Source organism: Calypte anna, chromosome 1 (genome assembly GCF_003957555.1).
Source record: "Calypte anna isolate BGI_N300 chromosome 1, bCalAnn1_v1.p, whole genome shotgun sequence".
Classification (NCBI taxonomy): Eukaryota; Metazoa; Chordata; class Aves; order Apodiformes; family Trochilidae; genus Calypte; species Calypte anna.
The window spans coordinates 28,267,237-28,284,679 of NC_044244.1; positions in this window are offsets into that span (position 1 = coordinate 28,267,237).

Genomic DNA, 17,443 nt, shown 5'->3' on the forward strand with positions numbered 1-17,443 from the left:
CACATTACTCTGCTTTGAAAACAGAACATAAAACATTTCTGTGGGCTTTGCCAAAGTGCTTATCATTATGTGATCAGAATGTCTCAACAAATATTGTTTAGTTCATCAAGCTCCTATCTAAGATTAGCTTGAAATTTGTACAATTCTTGTAAATATGTGAAACTTTCTGGTGTGCATGTCAGTAGGAGGAAAACTACAAAAGGTAGGACTTTAATCAAAAGAGCATATAACCCCTGTCCCTTTTTCTTTCTGCAAGCCTTGCCTTGTTCTTTACAGGTATCCCTATTCTTCAGTAAGACAAGGGTCCTCCCTGCTTTAGGTTCCATATAATCTTCTGTACATGTTTATCTGGTGCACTGCATGAGGCAAAGTGACTTGGAAGAAGGAGCACATGTTTATTTAAATATTGTATAAAAATTTACATACTCAAAGGAAGTGAGTGATGTTGCTCAGGCAACAGTACTTGTTATTTTATAACATTTGAGTAATTGATTTAGAAAACTTAATGTTCTTCTATGTTTGTGGGGTAAAATGTGCATACATGTCCTATATATTTCCTTAAGACCTAGAAAATTTAACTTAAGGGCATAATAATAATAATAAAAAATAAAAAAAAATCAAGCAACCAGAAACAAAACAAAAAGCACAGAAAATTTTAAACTTTCAAAGTAAATTTCTTCTTCTGTTGCTGTATTGGGTCCACAATGGTTATCAACAGGCCTGGAAAAGCTGAATCCTTTGCAAACGCTCTGGAAGCATTTTAAGTGATAGAATTAAATGAGTGCAGTCCCTTTTATACACATCAGTGATGAAGCAGGATGACATCAGGTGTAGTGCGTTGGCACAGTTAATGATGGAAAAGTGTTGAAATGTGAGTCTTTTTAAATAGCCCAAATGATGAAGGGACATCAGCAGTTCTGGTTGGAACACATACTGTATTTTTGCTTACTTCTGCTCTTAACTCCTTTTGATGTGATAAAAATACTATTTGCAAAGCTCAGTAGCCCTTGTGTCTGAAATGGGGGCCAGGAATGAGTTACTATTTACACCACAGACTGAACATTATAAATAATGTGGTACAATATGTAAAACCATTTATGCATCTGTGGAATCTTCTTAAGAGCTCATACCAACAGTGCAGTGTTGAAGAAATATAAATATATATATAAATAAATATACATATCTGACAAGTTCTTTGCTTATATTTATGTAATGCTTTCATAATTGACACATTGTGGCCAGATTAAGTGTTGTTCCCATGGAGAAGATTTAGCTTGTAGCAAAGAGATCATGATTTAGTCATATGATGGGTGGTTTTTTTATAGCCTGATTGGAAACATCCTGTTTAACTCCAGTCCATAATTTTTTTCCAGATTAGCCAAATAGTTGAGCACAAGTTTAACTGCAAATTGCTGTCAAATCCTGGTCAAGCCAGAACTCAGAATTGTTAGACATGTTCTGTATTTTTGTGCATGAAATTGCTTTTTTATCCATAAAATTTGAGAAACGCACTGGAGCTTAACAACTGCTAAATTTAATTTGTTTGTAAAAATCAAGGAAAGGTGTTGATATGTTCAGCATATGTTGGAACAAATTACTCAGAGAAGTTGTGCAGTTTCCCTCCTTGTAAGATTTCAATAGGGAAAGCCCCCAGCAATGTGAACTGATGTCTTACCTGCTCCTGGTCTGAGCAGGAGGTTGGGCTCAAAACCTCCTGAAATCCCTTACAACATGACTTATCCTATGATGTTATCCTGTCCTTCTCTATAAAGGAGAAACATTAGGGACAATCTGCACAGTGCTTTGTGAAAGGGGAAGGATGGATGTGCCAAACAGCAAAATATGTGATGTATGAATGAAATATTTAATGCTACAGACTGAATTCCCCTTTCAGTTTTCATTGGTAGTTGTATTTAATGCACTGCAAGATTTGCTGTGTGGGTTAGGCAGGACTGATGTTTGATTATAGGGCTGTTTTATGGGAGCTAATAACAGCATTCAGTAGCTTGGTCAGTTAACATTGGTGTGTTTTAATGAGTTGTTGTACCTTAGTAATTATATCTCTTCAGCTTCATTAGAAGAAAGGATCCCTTTTATTAATACGGGTTTTATATTATGAAACTTATATTAAAAAAAAAAATCTCACACTTAATCCAAATGTAAATACTTAAACTGGATGCTGGTGTAAGTGGAACAGGCTGTTAATGCTGTCTATGTTGTACCCAGTTAAGGTACTTGTCCTTCTGGGAATGACAGTGCTTGCTGAATGAGTGCTTGGGTGCCTTGCTGAAGCAGAGGGACAGGACAACAGAAAAGTGACTGGTTCTAACACGACAGCTGCAGTGAGATGGATTTACCACAAATAGGAAAGAAGTCCGTGTAATTTGAAATTTCTGTGTAAACCCAGTGGTTTTTTGTTTTTTTCCTCATGTCCCTGCTTATAATTCAAGTATTATGTGATGCAGCACTGAATATATAATTTTAAAAAAATCTATCTTGATTTTATGATTATCATAAATTCACTTTTCAAGTATAGTTTTGTTATTCATGATGTCTGTTCTTCAGGCTTTTCATGTTCTAGACCAATCATAGATTAGGAGGAATAAAATATTTTATTTTGCTTCTGGTAGGAGAAAAGAGAAGCAGACCTAAAGTCTAATGGTTTCTAATGAAGATCTCCTTCTAGATAACTGGATTTCCAATTAGTATACTTTCTTTGAAACTTGAAATAAACCTAATATTTTGATAAAGCTGGTCAGTTTTCTTGCCATGTACTCACTGATAAGATCTAAAATAAAATTGAAAAGAAACTAAATGTCTCACTGTGTTAAAGATCAAACTTGTTTTTTCCTTTATCAGCCATTATTGGTGAACTTTTTAAAGTGCCTTAAAGAAGGATAGCTTACCTGTTACTAGGCTTGCTGTTTCTAAAAGTTGGAAGATATGCTGCTGTTGGTAGTAGTACTTTAGCTGGAGTATTGCATTTTTTCACTATGAAAATTTTTGAGCAAATAAAAAAAATAGTACAGATTAAGATAAATGAGAAAGAACAGCTTGAAATACAATTTTTTTGTTTTGTGTATTTGTCCTCTTGAAGAATAAGTACCCTTTTACTATTGCCAGAAGCCCAGCTCCCCTTTCATCAGCTGTATACAGTTTAGTTCTTATATAAAAAAGATCTTCAGAATATTGAACATTTTCTACCTCAGACTTTCATTATAAAGGAGCTCCAAGGGACACCAGCTGCTGTTGAAATAGATCTTGGGAAGCCAAGCATTCTGCAACACTCCTTTTCCCCTGCTTGCCAATTCCTGAACTCTCTTTATTCTTGATTTTTATTATGCCTTTTCCCTCAGGCTTTTCCTCACCCTGTAATTTTTCAAATTTTTTAAACATAATAACATTTTGAAAAGTATCCAGTTCTGCCATTTATACTCTGGTTACCAATGATATCCCCAGAAAAGCCATGATCAGGCCATTGCAAAATTAGTCTACAGCTTGACTCCTTTAGGTTGCTTCTGAAAGTCACAAACTGAGGACTTACTAATGCTGAAAGCCCAGCATTATCAGAGCTTAAAAAAAAATGTATTCATTTCTTTTTGATTGCTTCAGTTTCTTTCTAGATTTTTTTATGTAAAACACAGGTACTGTGCCATCTATTGCAAAAAAACCCAAACTCCACAACAGGATAACTAGGGGAATAGTGCCAGTACTAACTTCTGTTCTGAACAACTGTAGTGATAACTTGGTTATACTTTTGTTTAAACATCTTCCATTTCAGTTTTGCATTAGGTCTTGTCAGGTGGATACTTTGGGTTTGGGGTTTTTTAGTTGGTTGGTTTTGTTTGATTTGTTTGGGATTTTTTTAAGTCAGTGTAGGAGAAAAGGCTTATCTTCAGAGTTCTTTGGCTTGTCTTCATAGTTCATTGCCTCTGTCATTTCTTGATGTTGATCAACCCCACTGAAAAGTAGATTTTTGTAAAATTTGCGAACGCATCAACTGATTATTGTCTATAAAATAATATATATAATAATATGTATAAATTACAGTGTATGGGGAATAAGTCCTGCTGCTGCAACCAATTTATCTCAAAATTCTTGTCTTTTTACAAACAGTTTCTGTGTTGGCATAATATTAGCAATTTAGATGAAGAATTAATTTCTTTTAAGTAGCATGTATTTACAAAATAAGAATCTGGGAAGGATCAGCAAAACCTAATTGAAATTAGAAAAAAATTGCATGATGGAAAAATACTTAACTGTCTCATCTAACACATTAAACTGGTCTCATCCAGTCAGTGTTATATTAACATATATTTGTATACATACATAACCATATCTATAGGCATGGCCTTTTTTTTTCCCCGTGGCACTTTTATTTGTCTGAAGATAGTGGACTGAAGAAGTGATTTTTATGTCTCAAAAATAATGAAAGGAAAAAGAAGCAGATACTCCAAAGTCTAAGATAATCTGAAGAAATGAGTTTAGAATAATTTCATTGTTAAAATGCCAATATAAACAGCACATTGAGGTATTTGAATTGCATTAATGAAATTAAGAAGAAAAATAAAGTAAATTTACTTAGTAATGGATACTTTTTACTAGTGGAAGGTGTTCCTGCCCATGGAGGGCAATTGGAACTAGATGATCTTTAAGGTCCCTTCTGACCCATTCTGTGATTTTGAGGATAATATGTGCAAAAAAAAAAAGAGTCATTACTTGAGGGATTTTCTTGAACTAAAATATTACTCCCTGTTTCTTCTTGGAAAAATCATACTGAATAAAAATGAGGAGCAAAACTGGTATAAACTCCTCTGGGGTAGTAGAATGGATAATTATTTTTAAAATATTAACTAGCTATTTTGTTTTTAATGTGATGATGATCTGTTTTTTATTAGCTAAGAATACTTGACATGACTAAAGGGTTTTGAGTGAAAAAGATTTGATTGTATTTTTACTACTAGCAATTTGCCAGCACATTTATTATTAGCCTGTGTGAATACAAAATGTGATCTTGAGGCAGGGAGGAAAGTGGTGTGTCCTAAAGAAAGATTAATTTGTAATCAGCTTTATAGGTGAAATACAGAAGACAATTCTGACTAAACCAAGTGCTTGGTTGTTGGGGGAATGGGAGTTTTGAGTCTACTGCTCAGAGGGGCAGTTGCCTACAGAAAATTCAAGGTATAAAGACAGATTTGTAGTTATAACTGCTCCAAGTTTGTAATAAAGCACAGCTGTTGCCATTTCCACTCACATTCTTTTTTCTTTTATTGTAATATGTTCTGTGGGTTCTCTGCAGACCAGCTGACCCAGTCTTAAATGTGGCTGAACCATAAAACCTTTTTGTCTTATTTCTATGAGATCTTCTTTAAGCATTCCAAAGATATAAATAATTTTATTTATTTATTTTATTCAGAGTGATTAGCTCCAATGTGATGTTGTTATCTGAAGTTACAGCAGCTTCATATAATTCAAACCTTGCCTATGCCTTCCATGCTTTTGCCTGGAAGAAAGCACAAAGGTTTAGGGTTGTTTTTAACTAGGACAGCTCTTAAAGAACTATACTTTAAGTGTATCATCAAATACTTGAATATTTCCTCAATTTTATTTACATTCATGTAGCAAGAGTTTGAGGCCCACTGAATATGTTTTAGCTGTTCCTAATGTAGTATTTAAAGTGACAGTGGTTAGGTAAGTCTTTGGTCACTAAGGTTTCCTATTTGTGTGGTTTTTTCCTTTTGATTCTTTTTTGCAAAGACTTTTCTGCACGTGTGCTAACGTTTACTAGTTTGACAAGAGAAGAAAGAAAGTAAGTATGAAAAAAAGAAGTATAGAAAAAAATGTATTTGCCTTTTTGGCTGCTGGAAAGAAATATCATCTCAACATGAAGCAATGAAAACAGGTCACAATTTACTGTTGTGTTACTATTTATTACTATCAAAGCACCTACAGTAGATCCTTGTACAGATCCACTGAGTTTTCAGACATTCTTTGCAGACCAGCTTGGAGAAAAACTGGTGGATTAATATAAGTACAGTGAAGGATACAGAGTACCTTGAAATTCAGTTTTTATTTCAGCAGTTTGGCATCTGCCTCTAGACAGCCCCTGGCTCAGGTCAGCACACCTGTAGGTAGAACTGTTTTCATCCTTGTTTGTGACTAAGCTAAAGCACCCCAAACATTTGGGATATGCTTGACCTATTCTTCAAGGATCCCCATGGTTATTTAAGTATTTTTTTTAAAGTTACCAAATCTCTTTTTATAAAATGAGAAAGCATTTATTATGTGGGTAGTAGCTAAATATTGTGCTATTTCATGGGCTGTGCAAGCAGCCAAAGAGCAGTTATTTGGTAATCTACAAAACCAAAATAATTCCCTTTTGAAAATTTTGATTTATTGGCAGGGTAATTCCAGTTCAGCTTCATAAAGCACATCATCTGGAATGACAGTTCCAGAGAGACCAGGGGTTAATTCTTGCCTGCTCCTAGAGAATCAGTTCTTAAATACACATGCCCAGTGATTTTACTTGGCACTTCATCTTATTAATCTAAAAGCTTTGTCAGAACACAAAATTCAGTAAGGGCTTTTCAGAGTTAAATAGGGGCAGATTTAAGTGAAAGGACTTTTTATTGGCTGTTAGCATTAGGTCTTTAACCTTTAGCATCCAGAAGCAGTTTTGGGCTGAGCACTCTCTGGTTCAACATATATTTACCATGCTAATAACCTTGCAGAACATATACTCTTGTGCTTCTTCAGGATGTTGCTAGGGTTTTCCATTAAAAGTGTACTTATTATGTCTCTTAATCCGCTGGTTTTTTTGTTTTTTTTATTTTATTCTGACTTCTTTATTTTCATTCTGTGTGATCTTTCCCTGAGAATCTGTTTACTACACTGAAAAAAGGCCTTGTGTGCATTTGGGTGATATTTTAATATGTTATGTAATCTTCCTGCAGCAGCAAAATGTTTCTAGATGTATTAGTATTGTTTGTGCTCATCCTTGTCTCTGAATTCATGGCCCATTAAAATTTGTAAACCCGGCTTTCATCCTGAGTGGTTCTTTCATCTTCTGTGGAAGTTCTCTTGATGTCCTGTGGAGACCCCCATAGGTAGATTTGATCTGACTCCTGGGGTTGGAAAGTGATGAGATGCTGGGTCAGAGGAGGTAATAGATGACCAGTGGTAACACAAATTTCATTATTTGCCTAGCCCATTGAAATCAGTAGTCTGATTTTACCCTAGTCTGGATTGGAACTGCTCATAAATTTACTGTCTGTCTTGAAACCAGAGTCATCTCAAGCAGTTTTCAACAAGTAGTAGGAGCGCAGCCAGTTCTTATGGTCCTGCAGGTGCCCTTCAAGATTCTACCAGAATGGAAAAAAATTACCTGTGAAGTTATCTTCTTAGAGGTAATCATCCTTCAGATTTTTTTGGATGCCTTGTAAAAGGTTTTGTCTTCAACTGATACCAAGATGTAATATGGAAATGTGAATCCTATCTAATAATTTGATATGTAAGCCTGCTGTCTCCCAAAATACATTAAAAAAAAAAAGAGATGAAAATGAATGTCAACAGGATTATTAATATTTGTAATAACTATATCAAGAGTTAATAGAAAAATTTCTGAATCTTTAATTCAAGCTGAACAAGTCAGGAAACTGCTTGATGATTGAATATATTCAAACTATGAACTTTGGGGGTTTTTTTTGTTAAAAGCTCCCATTTTTTCATGCACAAAAAGCTCTGTTTTCAAAGTATTTGTAGTTCAGTTCAGTTGCTGTTATATTTTTAAACAATTTTATTGCTCCTCCAATACTTCTACATTATAAATGCTTCCAAATAAAGATAATCTTTGGCATACTCCACACATTTTGCATGTGTTTGTGACTTCCTGTCACAATTTAATTGCACCACTTCTTAAGAAGAAATCAGAGTCTGCCAATTAATTTATATTTCAATTAGTGTGTGAGAAAATGGGGACCCCTATATAGGTGATCATTCTAGTTGCAGAGTTTTTCATTATTGCATGAGGATAAGTAGAAACATCTGCATTCTTGCTTTTCAGTCAGTCAGACCTAGAAGGCTGCCTTGGAAGACAGCTGGAAGAAATGAAGGAATGAATCCCTTATAGATCAGTTACTTAAATTGCTCATCCAGCACTTTGGGTTTCAATGTTTTTTTCATTTCAATGTGGTATAAAAGCAGAAATATTTTTTGCAAACTTTTCGAAATATTCTCTTATAATTTTACAGACAATTGCAAATATTCATTTCATTTTTTTTCCATTAATTCTGACTGCAAAACTGTACATAAACATTACTGTGTCTCTTTTTTCTCTGTTGGTCTGGTGACAGCTGGCAGGTGCTCGCTTCCAAGAAGTGAGAGTTGTAAGCTGCACAGTTGGGTAATTGGCATAGGAGCTGGGTAAGGAAATTGCCTCCTCCTTTTATGCTACAATATAAGACAAGTTCTTTTCCACAGAAAACCAGCCCATTATTTAGTTTTCTCAAAGAAAGTGTGCATATATGTAGGCAGCATGAAGAGGTATTTCTCCTCAGAGTGGCTTGTGTTTTGCTGAACCAACCAAGAGTTGACAGCTCAGTCTCACCAATATTTTTAAAACTAGAGTAAGAATGTTTGAAATTTAAAGTGGGTGCCAGTTGGAAAAAACTTTACGGGTATCTGTGTGAAATATGTGACAAGATAAATTTTTATTAGGGAAAAAAAAGTTGTCAGAATGCAGTTATATAGACAATGGCTCCTTTTCCCCCTCCATTAAAGATAACAAATCTATACTATGAATCTGAAAATATTTTTTGCCCTTTCTTCTTCTCACTAGCTGGAAAATGAGGAAGAAAAGTTACCTTTCTGCAAAGGAGAGAAGAAAATAATATTGCAAGTTATTTCTGTCATTAAGATGATTCATTACAAATATGCTTATAAATTAATTTTCAGTGAAGCAGTACTTCTGTATGTCACTCATAATCAGGCTGCTGTACAAACATACTTTGTATGAATGGCAATGATAAGGTCCATTAAGTAGGTAAAGGAACCTAATGGAAGACTGGAAAGGAAAATGGTACAATTAAAAATGTAAAGGCATGGGTATAAAGCATAGAATTATCTTGGTGTCTTCATCACTGCACAACCCAGCTCCTCCTTTAAATTCATCAGGACAAATGAGAAACTTCTCTTTGTATAATATTTATATTTTAAACCATTTAGGAATTTCTAATAAAATTCAAGTGCTGTCTTTACTCTTTGTTTAACCCAATGTACTTATGCATTTCGCTGACTGTAAATGGTTCATCTTAAAGAGGTATCAGCAAATGCTAGATTCTCTTTGTGACACTCTCTGACTTGGTATGTGTCTTGTAGTGTAGCTTTATAGACCTTTTGTGTCAATACTTTATTCTCTTGTCTTGAGCTTATATTGATCTTGTTACTTTAAGTCAAAGAATCACAATTATATTCATCTGAAGGAAGAACCTTCCTACAACTTTTAGCAATAAGACATTGATACAGCAATTATGCAACTTATTTTCTTTATATTTGATGTAGTTAGCTATGGAAAGAGGCTTGTATAGTACAGTTCTATTTTATCATCTCTTGAAACTTGTCAGTTACTTAAGAACTGTATTTGTCAATACAATAATTTTTTAGGAGTGTTGCCAGTTCACAGGTGATTTATCAGTGAGATTTATGTAATGTGAGTTAGAGTTATTTGTTTTCTGGTGGCTGCTGCTTCTCAGCATGCATGTTTGCTCTTCCTAGCCTGCTGTTTTCAGGTGCCTGTTGCTCATCCTCACCTTTGGAGTCCATTTACAGAAACTCCCAGCAGCAAGGTTTTCCATGACAACACAACTCTTGGACAGCTGGTACTTGTCTATGTTTAGACAGTTGTTCCTACCAGCTGATGACCCCTCCGCACCTTAGAAGTTGAATCTGGAAAAAAAGGAGACTCGTGGGTTGAAAATGGACCTAATAAATAATAAAAAAAGAGGAATTACTATTAATCCAAATGCTAATATGAAATACAAAGTTGTAGTGGTTGCAATCAGTGCACTCCCAGCAGTGAATGCCAGGTGCCCAATGGAGTGGGCACTGCAGCTGCAGTGGGAGCACAGTGATCACAGCAAAGGGGGGGGCAGGACAGGGGTCTCCTGGGGCACTACAGCAGAGAAGACCCTCCAGAGATGGTGGGTGGCCATTGAGGGGTAGTGGGTGATCTATAGTGAGAGTGATGTTTATGCTATGGAATACTTCTACCAACTAGATTGGGTCACTTGTCCTGGTTTTGCTTCTCCAAGGCCCAGCACCTGGCTAACTCAAAAGTCCTTGATCACTACGGAGAGCTGTGTACCATGGCTGACTGCAAACTATGACAGTGTCTTAGCAGCTTTATCTCTAAAAGCACAGAATTGGGTGCTGCAGTCTTCTAAAAAAAAAAATGGAGCTTCCCTGGGCAGAAAATTGATACTATAATTCTATCCCAGCAAAACCAGGACAGTACTTCATTTTGGGACTGCTATGAGAAGTCATTGACCTGTGAGACATTTTTCTCAACTTTCTTTCAATCCTAGCTTTACATTTGGAATTGAACTGTAATCTGTTTGAATTTTTCTTTTTTTTTTTTTTTTGAGTTCTAATGTGTTTCTATGGAGGTTTTATTATTTGTTCCACCGGGACCATGTTCATTCCCATTTTCCAATTGTTATAAAAATAGTAATGAAAAGTATGTCCCATCAAATTCATTTCATAACAATTTTCTCTAGCTTCTTTTATCCACTTCTAAAAGCAAATGTATTATAACTGAGTGAACCACTGCTACAGAAGTAGTCAGCTTTATGTTCAGGATTATCCTTCCTTTTTCTCTATGACAAATATTAACAACTTTTGTTACATTTCAAAAAACTCTTATGATTTAAAAAAAAAAAACTTTGCAGTGAAAACTTTGCAGATGATGCTGAAAATGGAAAGAAGTTAAATCTGATGATTTACCATTACTTCAAGGTACATCACAGTCTCAGCAGTTCTTGTCGTTGCTAGAAAGAAATAGAAGAAAGTTTTATGGATTGCCACTGACTAGCTGATTATTAGGTCTTATATTATTATATATTATATTATATATATTATATATATTATTATCATGTATTATTATATACTATATATTGTATTAGATTATACATTATAATATTATATTATATATACGTTATAATTATACATTATACATTAGATTATACTTTTAGAAGTATACATTGGGAATAATTTAGCTGACGTCAAGGGAGTGGCAATGGCATAAAACTGATTTTAATGAGCTTTATCTGCAGACAGTTTTGAAGATGAGGTGTAATTTATGTAACATCTTATTTTGTCCACAGAAGAGTAGATTAATTCATCTCTTTAGCTGCCATTAATTGGACAGCACTTAAAGTACTATTTATTAATTGCAAGCAAGATGAAACTATCTGACCTGGAAAGTAAGACCACTACAATTACTCTTCTGTCAGTACTATTAAATATTGTTCTATCAAATACACCACAGGAAGTTTTGGGGTTTTTTTACCACAGGAAGTTATGTTCATATATTATATTTCTACATGCCTGAACAATATCAGAAACCTTTTCTAAGAGGATCCCCTACTAACCTACTGTCTTAGGTGCTTGAAGGTCACTTTAGGTACCTATGTAGATTCTTAGGCATTAGATGATAGAGAACTTTAATGGCCATATCCCATCAGATGATCTCTGAATTTTCTCATGTAGTACCCCACTGCTTTCCATGGACAGGTATGTAGAGCAAGGATGAAATTAACTTTATCACTGTGCAAAAAGTAATTTAATTAACTCTATTTTGTATGTTGACTTTGCTGCAAATGTAATAAATGTATTTGAAGAAGTTTTAAATGCTTCTAATCAAATAGATTTGACTTCTGGTGCTTGCTAAAGGCCTCTCAAATGCTTCAGAATACAGATAAATTTAGTTCTTTTCACCTCTGCAAAAAAGTTGAATCTCTTGTGAGCCTTGGCATTAGTCATCAACCTAGTTGGATTTACCTTTGTATATGTCAGTTCATTTTCTGCTTTTTGTGGCCTGTGGGTACTTAGCATTTCATATATCCTTTAGATATAGATTGCAACATAGACTGATGTTTTAATTTCAAGACTCTTTAATTCCCTGAACATTTCATTTGGCTCTAATAGTGCAGCTTGGAGTGTATTGGCTGCTGAGTATTGAGTAGATGGTTTCACTGTATGAGTTTGTCAGTTTTATTCAATGATTTTGGAGTAATTATGGAGACATTCCATACCTTGTAACTCTACAGTGAATTGTGAATTCCAGTCATTCTTAAAAAAAAAAAATCTAAATCGGGTTCTGTAGGAATCAGTAAACTGTATTTATAAATAGCACATTTATAATTCTTGAGTATACTGTAATTTTTCTAAGAACTTTCAAGTAAATTAGACAATTAGTTTTAATTAAAATGAACTAAAACTTATGTTCTCACAGGAGATAAATCTCTGTGTCTATCTTGTTTCCATTTTTTTAGGAATGATTATGGTAATTGAGTAAACAATTTGAATCTGTCACCACTGTTAATGTTGATGTAGAAATACTCGACTAGATCAATTTGTAAATATCTTAGTAATTCAATTTTTGGTAAGTAAAAATTAAGTTCATTGTTTTATAGGTTACCAAGAGGCCATGTAAACAATACTTAACTACGGCTACTGAAATACTACATAAAAAAAAAAATAAAAATCTTTTGTTATTTTTATAGCTATTTTGTATGTACCAGTTCTTGTCTTCAGAAACAGTTAAACTAACATTCATTGAAAATAAAGACCAAGCTTTAAAGTATTTCCAGCATTTTATCTTCACTATTTTTTAATGTCAGTCAATGAAAAAAGTAGTGGCTGTCAGATACCAGATAGCACATGTATTCCCCTAAACTTCACTGATTTATGTGTAAACACAGTGCTGAATATTTGGGAGTGGGTAGCAGTTCATTTTTTGATAGATTTGCAGTATTTTTGAGCTTCAGTTGCTTGTAATGAAATTCCTCATTCTGCTATCATCTAATTCTTTTCATAGTCATTAATGCTAAACATTTTTTTCTGATTTTTACTGTCATAAGGATGAAGAAATTGAATTTAGCATGAAGCAATAGAGAGCCATATTTTCAAATTGCATGCTCAGATAATTTGTTCATTTGGAATGAAATTCAGTTTGTTGTTCATAAATGAGTAAGGTTTGAGGTGGAAAAAGTAAATCATTTTCAAGACACGTTTAAATATCTATTTCATGGCTCTTTGAGTTAATTTGAATATTGAAATATGTTAATAGATCGAGGGAGTGAATGATATCCCAGATGATTTTATCTGTTGCTCGACACAGAGGCAATGTATTAATTTTTGGAAAAAGCAGAGAGTAATTATATATTTTTAAGCAGGTGAGCTCCTGAAGAATTTAAAGGTTGTCCCCTTCTTAAAATGTAAAAGTAATCACCTCAACAATGTCTTGTGTTTATTGAATAGTGGGGGTTAGGACAGGTTTTCTAAAACTCTTTTATTGAATAAAACTCTTTTATTGAATATAGTACTGCATGTAAAGAGCACTAGAAGAAGAGTGTGACAAAAAGTAGCTTTTAAATGTCACCCTACGAGAGTTTATTTTTATTCCTGCTTCTGGGTGCCTAATTTATTTTTTTTTAACATGAACACATTGAACCACACCATCTTTTTTCTCAAAATGCCAACCTTTTGCAGTTTAATGTTTTGGGTTTTTTTTATATATTTCAATGGAAGTACCTGATTGCACAGTTTAATGTGGAAGAACTCTGCGTCATTGACCAGAAAAAGAAAACATTCATGAAAATGGGGAAGAGCACACTGATCCCACAACTATTGTCTGAACAGTGCAAATCTCAATGGTCCTTGAGATGCAAGTTCCCTTAAACTGATTGCCAGTGTCACTTATCCCCTTTCTGCTGCCTCTGTAACTTAGTTTAGCTCACAAACATGCACAGTTCCACCAGATAATCCCCAAAAGTCAGTGCTTGTGTTTTTTATCTTCCTGTGCAGTGTTTTATCTGCTCTGAACCCATTTGATATGGGTTTGGTTTTCTGGTCCTTGTACGAGTGAGGTCCTGAGTAATGCCCTCAGATGTTTGGATGGAGGATTATGAGCATGCCAGTTCTGTTGATGTAATGTATTTTAGTCCTGATTTTTTTTTTTTTTTCTAGCTATTGAAAGGTATAAGCACAGTAAAAAATAGAACAAAGTTTTAATAATTATCATAGATGCAAAGGCTGAATTCGATTGCTTGATAACAAGATATATTTCCATATAAATAGATAAGTAATGCTGGTTGCTTTTTTTTTTTTTCTTTTGCATAATGCAATAGGCTGGCAGTTTTATAATTTTCATTATGTTTAATTTTGAGTAAGCTTTATATGATTTCTTTTGGATTTACATAGCTCTTCAAACAAGAAAATTCTTTATCAACACATTTGGACAGATGCTTGTCCTGTACAGTATGTGCAAGGATGTTCTTTTCTCAGTGACTGAATTTCAGCTTTGACTGAAAAGAGAGCTGGGGACTGTGTTAATTTTCCCTCTCTGGTTTGGACATCGATGTGGCCCCTGGAAAGCAGTCTTCTGGTTATCACTAGAGACCATAAATGAAAAATGTAAGATGGAAGTAGGTCATATTATGTTTTCTTTTGAGTTTATCACTGAATGGAGTAATAGAAAAGTCAATGCATATTGACACCTCAGGGCATCATTTGCTGGTGCTAATACTGTCGTGAGGTGGAGTTTGACAATCCCTGATTAAAAATTTGCATGGTTGGATTTCATGAGAAAAGAGGTGATAATGGTTCCACTTGAAGTTGTGTTGATTCTAGACAAACAGAATCAGGGTTTGCCTTTGGCTTTTTTTTTCCTGTATAGATGTGGAACTGATTTTACTTTACTACTTACTGAAGAATTTACCTTTTAAAGGAGATTACCTTTTTAATGACTTGGTACATTCTAGGGAGAAAACATTAAAAAGCCTGCCTCTTGTTAAATTTTTAATTAGAACTGTCTCTTAAAGATCTCTTTTATGATCTCTTAAAACAAACAAACCCCCCATAAATTATTTTGCTTAATACAAATAAACTTGGGTGAACCATATGAACAACCAAGAATCTAAAAGATCCGAGGCACAAAACTTCTCCCATTGAATCAAAATGGCCGCATAATAGTGTTATTTAAATACTTAGTTTCAAATTCACATCCCTTTTAAGTTTTTTACATGGAAGATAACAAAAATTTACTCACCCTGTGTTTGTGATAAAAAGAAAAGGCAATAAGTTTGACATTATTTCATCTCCTTAGAAGTAAATTTCTGTCCTACTGAGTGGTGAGAAATTAAATTTTGTTTACAGACATTGAGTGTTCTGTGAGATTACCAAGAAGTACCATAAAATGATCAAATAAAAGATTCATAAAAATTAGGTGGCTGAAAAAATAATAAATTATTCTCATCTTTAAAGTTTCACTTTCATTTGGTAAGATGAAGGTGTAAGGAAAAGATAAGCAGAAGAGTATTTGACAAATAATACTACTCATACATGTGTTCATTTTAGATAAATGTGAATATAAATAAAGATTTAAATTGTTCAATCATTCCAGTTTTTATAATTTAGAACTTTTAAATATTTTGATTTGGTGTTCTCCATCTGCTTGATGTAGGCAGCAGTCATGACAAACAAGCAGATGTATTTTCACCAAAGTATATTGTCACCTAGCAATGAGAAAATTTACTAAACACACAGTGATTGCAGTTAATTTGCTATTTGATCATCTCAATTAATCTTAGAATCAAAATGAAGCTTATTTGAGTACGGTGGGAGTGGGGGGGGAAAGGGAGAAGGAGTTTAAAGATTTAAAACCAAACCAAAAAAGACTTTTGCATATTGCTAATCCTCTATTCCAGCATGGAGAGCAAACACACACAAATAACTACACATATCTGTCCTAAGCTGAAATAAGACAACAGGGGAGCAAAGGTGTTTTGTATTCTTGTAACTAGTTTTCTTTATTTCTTTACTGTCATTCTTTTTTTTTTTTTTCTTTTTTTTTTTTTCTTCTTCTGCTGGGGATGCAACTTTCAGAGCTGCTGAGTTTTACAACCAGGTAAACTGCATGACAAGAGATTTTTGATGATTGCATTATTTGATAGCTAATTGCCTGTAATAAGTAGTGCCATTACTTATTGAACTGTTACACTGGCTTGGTATAAAAATTATTTGATCACAGTGCTAATCTAATGGTTATGTCACTTACTAGAAGTCACATATTGCAGTAGTAACATACTGGCTACAGCACAATAATAGACAGAAATGTAGAATTTTTTATCACACAGAAATGGCAAGAAGTTAAAATACATTTGCTTCCTAATGAAACTCTGAGCATGTCAGCATGGTAGCATTACATGGCTTTGAGCTGTCCTGCTGTTTGGAATAGATGTGGAAAATGATATCTTAATGTAACATTATTTGCTTTCTTTTTTAATAGAATAATAGCTCATGTTACTGACAAGTTAGTTTCCTCTTCAGTCAAAGAATAGTTATGATTTGTAGTTACGATTTCTGTTTTGTAATGAAAACTTCTGATCTGCCTCAAAAGATGGACTGGTTTGTTAAATACTGCTCTGCCATATGCAGAGGTCTCCTTTGGCTTTATTAAGTAGCCCTGGCTGCCAGCCTTTCTTGTTGAGTATCTGATAAACTATTTTTTTCATATTTGCTTTGGGAAATGTTTAACCTGAGATCAAGAAAACAGAATGGTTACCTGGCATGTTTGATCTGCTGGCAGGCATCAGTAGCTAGCTTGGACCTACCTCTTCCCCTGCTGGTAATTCAAGCTATAAGAGGCTATGGGAAAGCTTTCATGAGAATGGGTGAAATCTGGGAGATGTTTCAGGAGAAAAGGTGCTGGGGGACTTGTCCTTAAGGAAGATGTCTGTGGGATCAGCATTTTGCTCTGGTAGAACATAAGGCATATTCCTGTGAACCTTTCTAGGAACAGCTTGTCTACTTTAAAATAATCTTATATTAAATAACATTTTTTCATTGTGGAAGTACGGTTCTTTAATATTTTTGTACGTCTCAGTTCCCTAAAATGTGCTGAAAGGATGCATTTATAAAAACATTTTTTTATGACAACCCTCATATATGAATAGTATTCTGTTTGAGTCATTCCCAAGTAGTGCCAAGAAAACTTTACGCCTTGTAAATTTTCTGTTTCATAAGGACTGTTATTTTTTTCAGCTCCTGTATATAGTCATTACTGAAAAATACCCAAAACAATGGCCTGCTGTATTTCATAGTACCAGAAATGTTTTGAGACACATAATCTTCTTGGAATTGCTACATGCTGAGGCAGATCTGCAGA